This window comes from Agrilus planipennis, unplaced genomic scaffold (assembly GCF_000699045.2).
Source record: "Agrilus planipennis isolate EAB-ADULT unplaced genomic scaffold, Apla_2.0 scaffold20, whole genome shotgun sequence".
In the NCBI taxonomy this organism is placed as follows: Eukaryota; Metazoa; Arthropoda; class Insecta; order Coleoptera; family Buprestidae; genus Agrilus; species Agrilus planipennis.
This window is the reverse complement of record NW_020439516.1, coordinates 411,667-422,148: the sequence shown is the minus strand read 5'-3', so window position 1 is coordinate 422,148 and position 10,482 is coordinate 411,667. Positions and strand designations below refer to the sequence as shown.

General features: G+C 36.0%; 1 protein-coding gene across 2 annotated transcripts in view; it reads left to right on the top strand.

Moving 5' to 3' along the window:
- LOC108738449 (harmonin) overlaps positions 1 to 10,482 on the top strand; it is a 65,827-nt gene continuing 55,345 nt past the window's right edge. Inside the window, exon 1 of one of the 2 annotated variants that reach the window (XM_018471867.1) lies at positions 1 to 1,896. The gene's annotated coding sequence lies outside the window, so the exon portion shown is untranslated. The remainder of the gene's footprint in view (positions 1,897 to 10,482) is intronic. The other variant, XM_018471869.2, reaches the window with a different exon arrangement.

The following is a 10,482-nucleotide window of genomic DNA, read 5'->3' as shown; positions in this document are numbered from 1 at the left end:
AGTTCATTCTTTATGATTGCAGATTCTTAAGAATGAAAAGAGAATAATGTTGTATCTATATCTATATGATTAAAATCTAAAACAGGAAACAAAAGATCCAGCAATATATTTACAAATATACAAAAGTAGTGATTGAGAGGTTGCAGTAAATCATCAATTGGTTTGGACCACATTTCTGATCATTGATGTTGAAAGAAACTTGAGACAGAATATTGCACAATTAAAACATTGGAAGCAAAAAGACTGAAGATCAAGAAAGTTGTCAAACGAGAAGTTCAATCACTTACAGACCACGGTTTACAGGAAACCTGGAGGAAATGAAATGGATAATTCCTGATTGCAGGTTATAGTGTAAGGAACAATGAATCAAAAAGGGGAGGGCGATCTGGGGGTCAGCAAATGATTAGTCGAAAGTAGAATAAGTAAAGATCAAAGAAATACTGTGTTGGACATTTCAATGAGATTGATGGTGACGCCACGCAAAAAGAATATAAATGTCAAGAAATTGGAAAAAGAAGTACTGTAGAAGCCACAAGATAAAAGTGAGAAGGAATGAAGCAAAAAAAAAAGATGTATTACCAAGAACCACGACAGCTCCTTTAGATATTTAGATAGGTTTTTTAGAATGAAGAAATAGACATCTTTTAAGGTTATTTCATGATAGCAAAACATCAGAGACATCGGCCAAAATAATACAATTGAATCCAATGTAAAATCAAATTCAAAAACTCCACATATATAACGGACACTTAAAAACCTAAAACGCTAAACATCCAAGGTGGCATCATCAGTTAGATACCCCAATCCTTAACTGTTTCCGTGGAACTGAATTGTATCAAACTGAACAAATCTTTTAGAGGTTTGATAAAGAGTACCAGAGAAAAGAAAAGAAATTCCACCATCTCGTTAAAGAGGCGCTCAAAGAATAAAAGATCTTTAGAAGAAGGAGACGACTGCTTGACTCTTAATTGGCAGTCGATCTCGATCATTCGTAATTGCTTGGAAGACGTTGTTCCAAACTATTCGGTGTTTTAATTCGTTCTGGATCGAAGTGCAAGAAACACCGAGTTTCAAGTTCCATCTTCGTTTCCACAGGTGATCCGATTGCAGATCGTGAAGTCGTGCAGTTTCAGTTGGCTGGGGCTACAGAATACGGTATCTGTTATATCCTCCTCGTCGCGGTAGTCGTCGTCTGTCTGTCCGTAGTTGTTAGCACACCTGTACCTGCACATTCCACACGCGGAGAGAAGCGGCCAATTCTTGGTGGGGACGTCGAGGAACATTCACCGAACCAGCAACTGGTAGATGAGTGAGTGCAAGGTAAGAGCACCAGGCCAAAGCAAACCAGGCACTGGAAACAGTTGATGATGTCGATGATGGCAATAGCCTTCTACGACCGACGACCGGCTTCACTTGTGAAACTATTTCGCACACGTTGTTATTATTATTATTATTATTATTGTTAGATAGAGTTCGATCGAAAAGTTTTTCTCCATTGCGTGTTGCTACCGGCAACCATTGACTGTTAACAGTTCCGTCGATATCAAGAGCGGAAAGCGGAAACGCACTTCAACTCATCCTTCTCGCTTTCTGCCTGTCTCTTGCACGTGTTTACCAAAAATCGACAATAGTGAAAGAACGAACATACTCAACCGAGTGCTCCTGCTCCTTTTTTAACTTCAATAGTGTCCGTGGAAAACAAAAGATAAACGAGAAACAACAAACAAGCCATGGATACTTAACTTTTATCTTATTGTTTCGTTTGTGTAGTTAGAGTTTGTGTAAGTAGTTGTGAACACTGACGTTTTAATAGAATTCGAGAGTCGGGCGCCTGTTGGTGTCTTTCAACACAATAATTTTATGCAGTCTTCAAATTGGCAAACAGAATTGTAGCAGGTGAGCTATCTTCCTTCATTACTTACTTACTTACTTAATTATTGTATCTATGTGTATGATGTTTAAATAATTTAATGTAGAAACACCGTACTGTTTGGCAATAGTAATTAATAGATTGCGATGGTGTTTTTTTTTTCGTAACAATAGGAACAAAGATCCAGTTCACTCGATCTTACTGAGCGTAGAAACGAATTTCGGGTCATTGAAAATATATCCTACTGTAACAGATATATGTGTATAAAAGTGTTGCGATATGTAAGGTATACTTGAAATACTTATGGGCATTAAACGGACTTGGTCTTGTTAAAGGTATTTTTACCTGCCTGTGACTTTCGCTGGAAATATTTTAATTGCGCTAATCGTTTCTGGCTAATAGGCGAACATTTAAACTGCAATTTTGTGTTTTTTCCACAAGAAAATAACATGCTTGCCCATTAGAGATTGAAATATAGAACATTAGGACTTGTTCATTAGTTTACCATAAATAGATAGGTACATTAATGTAAAGTTTCCATAGTTTTTGTAACTACAAACACCAAATGGGTATTGGAAATGAATGTTCATCTAGTAAAATCAAATCGAGTTGCATGTGGAAAATCAAAATTGAAAATTAGCAGGTATCTTATCGTATTGTTACCATGGTGTAAATTATTAGTCTGCCATTATCAATTGGCTATTTGAATATAAAGTCTTATCATAGGGGTGATAAAGTGATCTTATCGTTTGGATACCTTATGGAATTTGGGACGACACCCGTTTATTTCCGGGTAGGTAGTTCTGCCACGATCAATGTTTTTGTATGGTTTCCATGGTTCCTGTAAAATGTACGTCCTTTCACTCTTCTATTAACTTCATCTTCTCTGTTTGTCTCGTTTGTTTTTCCGTAACCATTTTCATCCACCCATTCCGCTCCACTTACAGAGGGTGGTAGATAGAATATAAAAGGAGGACTTTAATGTCAGATTACTCATTGGTTTCTAATCATAGTTCACATTAAATGATGCCAAAACGGTGAAGACAATGCTTGTCTTTGATTGAATATGAAGAATTAGACGCATTGGACGAATGGAACCGTTACTCATCGTTGGACAATTGGATATTGGACCCAAGAAATGAACCTGCTGACTTATTTTTGATGCTTCTTAATTGTCTTCTCTATATATATTTTTTTGACGTTATCAATTAAGCCCGTAGTACAAATCTTGATCTTCCTTTTCTCCAGCTCATTAATTATCATTAATTGTGGATCCAGATCTTTAATTTTCCATTACATTTTTTGGAGTTCCAAGCGTTGTTTGCATCGATCTGGTATCGTTTGGTGGTGGATACGACGCCTAATAATGTTACACCTACTAGAATTTAGCACTTATTAGCTCTCTTTAATAGAACTTATACGTAATAAAATTTTAATTAAAAGTTTCTTAACAAGTACTGTGCCATAAACTTTCATTTTTATTTCTACTCTTTGTTGTTGTTATTATTGCTTTTGTTGTTGCTTTTGTTTGTGTGTAGAGGTAAATTGATTGAAAGGCATATGTGTGCGTTATTATTATAATAAAAAATACAATTATTGTTTGGTCTACATGTCCTTGCAAAGTTTTATTTACATTAAATATGCTAATCTGTCATTGTTATTATAGCTTATTCAGGCAAAACTGATACGTAAAGCGCTTTTTTAAGAAGCTAATTATTATTTTTCATAAGTAGAAACGTCTCTTACAAATATGGATTTTGAAGAGCCCTTTATTTTCACTGTATTTAGATTGGATGACTGTTATACTAAAGTACTTATACTTTCTTTAAAAACTAGTGATGAACAATATTGTTCTTGGTCTTGGTTTTACGAATATTTAAAGGAAGACCAATACCAAGACCATATAAGCAACACCAAGACCAATACCAAGACTGGGACAGTCATGGTTTTGCTTTGCTCATCACTATTACAGTCTGTCCTATAGGTACTAACCACATTCTCAAAACCTTCCAAACTCAGTATAATTCCCCTCAAAGGCTTTAAATTGAATTTATTGGACCTATATTACTTCATTACTTGTATGAAAAGATAAGTACCACGTCGGATCTTTTAACGATGATTTTTACTGGAATATCTCCATGTTTGGTTCTCAATTCGTCTGTATGAGAAGAATAATTAGGATGAAACAAGAATCAAGATCCAGATTGGTGTATTGTCATGATCATATTAAAGGCAAAATATATTTTTACCTATTCGTTCAAAATTGTAATTGTAACACTTAATTCTTCTCACGCATGTACCACATTGGTAAATTTGAGTGAATTAAGTGAACAAAACCGATAATATAATTTATCCAAAACATGACACTCAATGGGCAATTGTTAAAGACAGTAGGATAGATGCATGCCAAATACGAGGGTGGATTGATAACTTTCCGGCCTGACCAAGAAAAACAAGGTTTTTAAAAATTTTTTTTTTTTATTTCTCAACATAATCTCCTCCAAGGCTGATACATTTCTCATAGCGGTGTTCCAGTCTATTAATGCCATCTCTATAGACTGATTCGTCAAGCTCCTCAAAATAACCATTTACAGCTTCGATTACTTCTTCATTGTCCGCAAATCTCTTACCGCCAAGCCATTTTTTGAGATTAGGGAACAGAAAATAGTCACTCGGGGCTAGGTCTGGAGAGTAAGGAGGGTGCGGCATCAATTCAAACTTTAGATCGTTGATTTTAGCCGTCGCAACGATTGACGTGTGCGCTGGTGCGTTATCGTGATGAAACAAGATTTTTTTCTTCGCCAGATGAGGTCGTTTAATTTTCACCTCGTGGCTCAAACGTTGCAATAAGTCTGCGTAGTATTGACCAGTGATAGTATTACCCTTTGCAAGGTAATCAATGTATATAATACCTCTTGCATCCCAAAAAACAGTAGCCATAACCTTGTTCGCCGAAAAAATTGTTTTTGCCTTCTTTGGAGTTGGTTCCCCTGGTCCAATCCACTGTTTAGACTGTTCTTTGGTTTCAGGAGTGTAGTGGTGGACCCACGTTTCGTCAACGGTTACGAATCGACGCAAAAATTCGCTTGGATTACGCTTATACAATGACAAATTTGCGGTAGAAATGTTTTTTCGAATCAATTTTTGGTCGACTGTTAGCAAACGCGGCACCCATCTTGCACAGAGCTTTTCCATATGCAAATGTTGGTGCAAAATATGTTGCACACGTTCATATGACATCTTACAGGTCTCAGCTATCTCACGCACTTTCAATCTGCGGTCTCCCAGCACTATTTGATGAATTTTTTCGATCATATCTGGAGTTGTGACCTCAACGGGGCGTCCTGAGCGAGGCCCATCAGAGGTGCTCACACGACCCTTTTTAAACTCGGAAACCCACTGCTTAACGGTTGAATATGACGGGGAGGATGTCCCCAGTGTTGAGTCCATCTCTTTTTTAATTTCCTTCGGCGTTAACCCCTTCAAATAAAAGTATTTGATGACAGCACGATTTTCCTGCTTTTCCATTTTTACGAAAACCACAGAGGCGTCTTGTTCAGCGTGCTGTCAAACCTACACTAGCAAGGAGATCGGGCTGAAACTATAGCTACAAGCTATCCAAGGATGGTACTATAGAATGTCACCTCAAGGTAGGCCTAGTGGCGTCATCTCTTGGTTAGGCCGGAAACTTATCAATCCACCCTCGTATATTCTTTTTCTTAACCAATAGGCAGGAAGGACTATTTTCTATAGTTTGATTATCGAAATTATACAATATGAGAGGGTATCTTTTGGCCGATCTGTACGCTACAATTCGGACTTGACATGCATACTTATGTTTAATAAGGAATTTGTCCTATTACGTCTCTGCCTTTAGGCTTACAATTAGACAGGATAATGATCACTCACGGTTTAGAAAGTCCAATCACCAGATGCGCCTGATACAGCATTAAATAATAACCTCTGAGTAAACAATTTGTTCTGGTGTATATAATACCTAAAACTAAACTATACAGGAAACGTTTCACACCAGAATAAAAATACTTTCTGCAAGAAGCATGAATGACACGCAATATAGACACGGACAATTGCAGAAAAGGTTAGAAACGTTTGAGATGAGGTGTTTAGGAAGATGTTAAAAGTACGATGGATAGAAATGAAGAGGTTTTAGAGAGAGCAAGAGAACAGAAGGCATTTTAGAAATTAATAAGAAGTAGACGAGATAGGTTGGTAGGAGGCCTTCTTAAACATGGAGAGCTAGTAGAGCCAGGAGTAGAGGTCTAGGCTAGGTTACTGCTCGAAAATAATAGTTAGTGATTGTGTGAAAACTGTGAGAGTTTCGTGATTGCTTGCTCTTGGTCTTGGGCTAGCTTATTTAGTCTTGGTTTTGGTTATAGGACTTCAAATCATCAAAAAGACCAAGACTATATCTGCTCGTCACTATTTCAATGTACTGTTGTCATAAGCTCTAGGATTTTGGTTTATATATTCCATGCAAAACGCAATTTCTCAAAAATTCAATTAAAAGGAAAGAATGTGATATGTCTAGGGCACAGTTAGAACTACAGATGGCATCAGGAGGATATTTTGACTTCCACCATCTTATTTTCAATTGTTCTTACAAACTCAGAACGATGTCATCAATTATTATCTTTTGAAAGCCCTCGTTTTACTTTACCATTAATTGTAACGGCCAAAAGGCCGTAACAGCTTCCATCATACACATTTTGTTTTGAAAGAAAGCTGATGACTTTTTAAAAGAAATTTTTTTTAGTTGGCTTTCTTCACTACACTTCATCCATAATTGTAAGCAGAAGGAATATACAATGCCCAGTATCTACTTCGATAGATTTAGTTTTAATCTTAATTGGTCTTACATATTCTGCATTGGTATTCGTATTAAATTTCGAAATTGTTTGCTAAAAATTTTGAAACTGGAACATCAATGTTCAAACCCTACACTACTTGTCTTTAGAGCTTTACCCCATGCAATAATTGCACTTTGATCTTCTTTAATAATTTAAGTCGTTATCATAGTACGTACTAAAAATGCATATTGTTGTGGCAAATTGTAACAAAAACGATGATTTATTTTAGAAAATACCACAAATGGCGCGGTAAACGCCATCTGTAGTACGATGCTACATTTTAGGATTACGTATGCTCCAACAAGGTCCATTTAAATATATGGATATCTACTTGCTGAAACGAATCCCAGCGTAGCTAACATCAACGTGATAGGCACGTTACCATAATCGAATAAAATATCCATATATTTAAATGGACCTTGTTGGAGCATATGTAATCCTAAAATGTAGCATCGTACTACAGATGGCGTTTACCGCGCCATTTGTGGTATATTCTAAAACGCGCTGTTAAGACAGCAAGTAAAAGTTGGTCTGTGTTCTGTCGGAGCTGTCTGCGACGCGCTGATGAGATCCAAAAAGATCGAAATCGCGATCCGCGTCTGGCAGTTTCAACAGAATACAGACAACTTCGAACTATTTTATTTGAATATTTATTTCTTGGGGGTTGATTTTCGAATTTGGACTGATCATTACTTCAAAAAGTATTTCGATGCACTTATCGTAGTTTTATGTACAATCACATCCACTTAAGATACATATGGTCTATTATATATAGTGAAGACATATCTGGTAAACTTCAGCGAAAGAAAAAAGAAAGTACCTTCTGTGGTTCTATACACCTGTCACCTGAAGAAACTCTTATGTAAATAGTAACAGTAATTGTACTATGCGAAAATCGAGTGGACGTAGAAGATATTAATAATAATTTGATTGCCCAAATTCGTAGGTACGTATAATTAGCGTGTCCATTTGAAACACCTTCGTAAGTATGTAGTCAATTATAATTACATGGATCGAACTGATTGGTTATTCAACTGTATTAGTTGGTAGTGAATTACTGATTAGTAAAAGTAATAGTCGATGCTGAGCAAACAAGAATTTCATTGCACCTTTCTCTTCAATAAAAATGTCTTGTTAATAAAATCGGAAGTCCGTCAGAGTATCTTTCTGTTTCACCCGGAAAAAAAACAACTTAAAATGCGCAACATGTCTCTCCAAGGCGAAAAAAGTGTGGCAATTGGAAACACAACGACAAACATAATTCTTCAAACAGGCACTTTTACTAAAAAATAAACTTTGATCATCATCATCATCATAGGGTCGTCAGTCCTAAGACTGATTGGACATGTACCTCCACTCTTTCCTATCCTGAGCTAAACTTCGCATTTCCCTAAAACTAGAACAGCCCACATCCTTAACTATTTGCGAACAGTAATCTAATCTAGGTCTACCTCTACTCCTCCTAACTCCTGTTTCTGCCTCTAATATGTCTCTGACTAGACCTTCATGCCTGAGAAGGTGTCCTACCAACCTATCTCGCCTATTTTTTTATTGACTTCCATAGAGTCCTCTGTTCTCATATTCTTTCTAATACCTCTACATTTCTAACCTTTTCTACCCACGTTATCCTCATCATCCGCCTATAACACCACATTTCGAACGCTTCTAACCTTTTATTTTCCGTCGCGCCCACTGTCCATGTTTCGCACCCGTACAACGCCGAGCTCCAAACATGCATCTTTAACAACCTTTTTCGAATTTCTAAATTAACCGTTCGCGAAAATAGAAGTGACTTCTTTTTATTAAAGGCGACACGGCCCTGCGCTATCCCCTGCTTTATATCCCTACTACTGCTTCCGTCCTGACTTATCTGACTTGACTAGATACCTAAAATCAACCACTTCTTCTAATTTTTCGTCTCCCATCTTTATATTCGCTCCTTCCCTACTTTTTCTCCCTTGCATACCAGTATTTTAGTTTTACTTTTATTTATTTTCATACAGAACTGATCTGTCAGTACCGCTTCCATTTTATTTAAAGTTAAAACTTTGATATTGGCATATAAAGTAAACATATAAAGATACTTCAAGTTAAGCCTTTTGTTCAAAAACCCCTTCGAGTACTCGTGAAATCTAACTTTCTTCATTAAAAAAAAGAAAAAATACAATTTTATTTATTGTGGTTTTACACTGACGAATTAATTTTGTATATCCAATTAATTGATGACATATACGATGCATTGCTGATAATACTGTTGGATATAAAAAATTTACACTCTAGAAATTTGTTTCTTATTTCATGTGCATTGTTTTCTAAATTTAAATAGAAAATCGGAAATTATAAACAAATAACAATTAATAGCTTTAAGCCAAAATGGTAAGAAACAATTTTATTTAGCACAGTCAACAACTAATGCTGAGCGGAAGACATGGAAATTGAATAATAGTTAAATGTTTAATTTTTTGGTAAGTGAATGCAGTATCCATTGATGACAATGACATAAACTTTATATTTTCTTTTTGTGATTGCCATAACGATAAGTTGAATAGTGTAGACAATAAAACCTGCGAGTTCTAATTCTGTACACTTTCACTCTAATAGTTTTTTTATTATAATCTATTTTATTAACATAGAAAAGCAAAAAGTATTGTCTGCATCATCTGGTAATGCTTAGTCATCAAAAGTAGGAATATTGTCAGTAATAAAACTATAGACTATTAATAGAGCCCAATGAGACACATTTATTGGGTAAAGATTAAAGAAATAAATACTGAAATTTTATTTTTCGAACAATATCGTATTTTAAGAACAGTTGAGTTTCTGTATCATGCTTTTTCCTATATTTTAGGGTCGGTTCACACTCGTTACGCTCTCCGTCCGATATATATCTTACTGTTCGTCAGGTTTCGATAGTGTTTCAATCTTTTTTCGTCGGTCGAGTTATAATGTCGCTAAAATTTTAGACGAAGATTTTGGAAAAAATCCAAAAACGAAGGAAAAAAAAAAGGATGTGGTTGCATCCACATTTGCATATGGCAAACAGACTCATTGTTTCTCCTATAAACATATTTTACCGGATCGACACCAGTTCCATAGTGGGAGTCAAGGCTTAGATTTCATTTTCAGTGTTTATTTCAAATAACTATTAGATGTTGTGATGTCTAAAGGTTAGTGAGTAAGTGGTTCTTGTTACTTTTTGTAACAACTATTTGTTCCTGATAGGAAGAGCAGTCAAAAACATCCGACTCAAGTCCTATCTCGCTTCGATAAAATGTTGTTAGTGTGGGACCTTAATCTGTACGATAACGTCAGTGTAAATAGACTCATTGTTTCTTCTATAAACATATTTTACCGGTTCGAGAGCGGCTCCAAAGTGGGAGTTAAGCTTTAGATTTCTTTTTCAGTGTTTATTTCGAATAACTGCTAGATGTTAAGATGTCTAAAGGTTAGTGACGAAGTTGTTTTCGTTACTTTTCGTAACTACTATTTGTTAATGATAGGAAATACAGTCAAAAACTTGTTTACGCTGCCTATGCAATCCGGCTCAAGTCCGATCTCGCATCAATAAAATGTTAGGGTAGGACCCAAATCCGTATGATAGCGTCTGTGTGAATAGGCTCACTATTTCCCCTAAAAACATATTTTACCGGATCGAGGGCGGTTCCTTAGTGGGAGTCAAGCCTTAGATTTCATTTTCAGTATTTATTTGGGATAACTGCTACGTGTTTTGATGTCTAAAGGTTT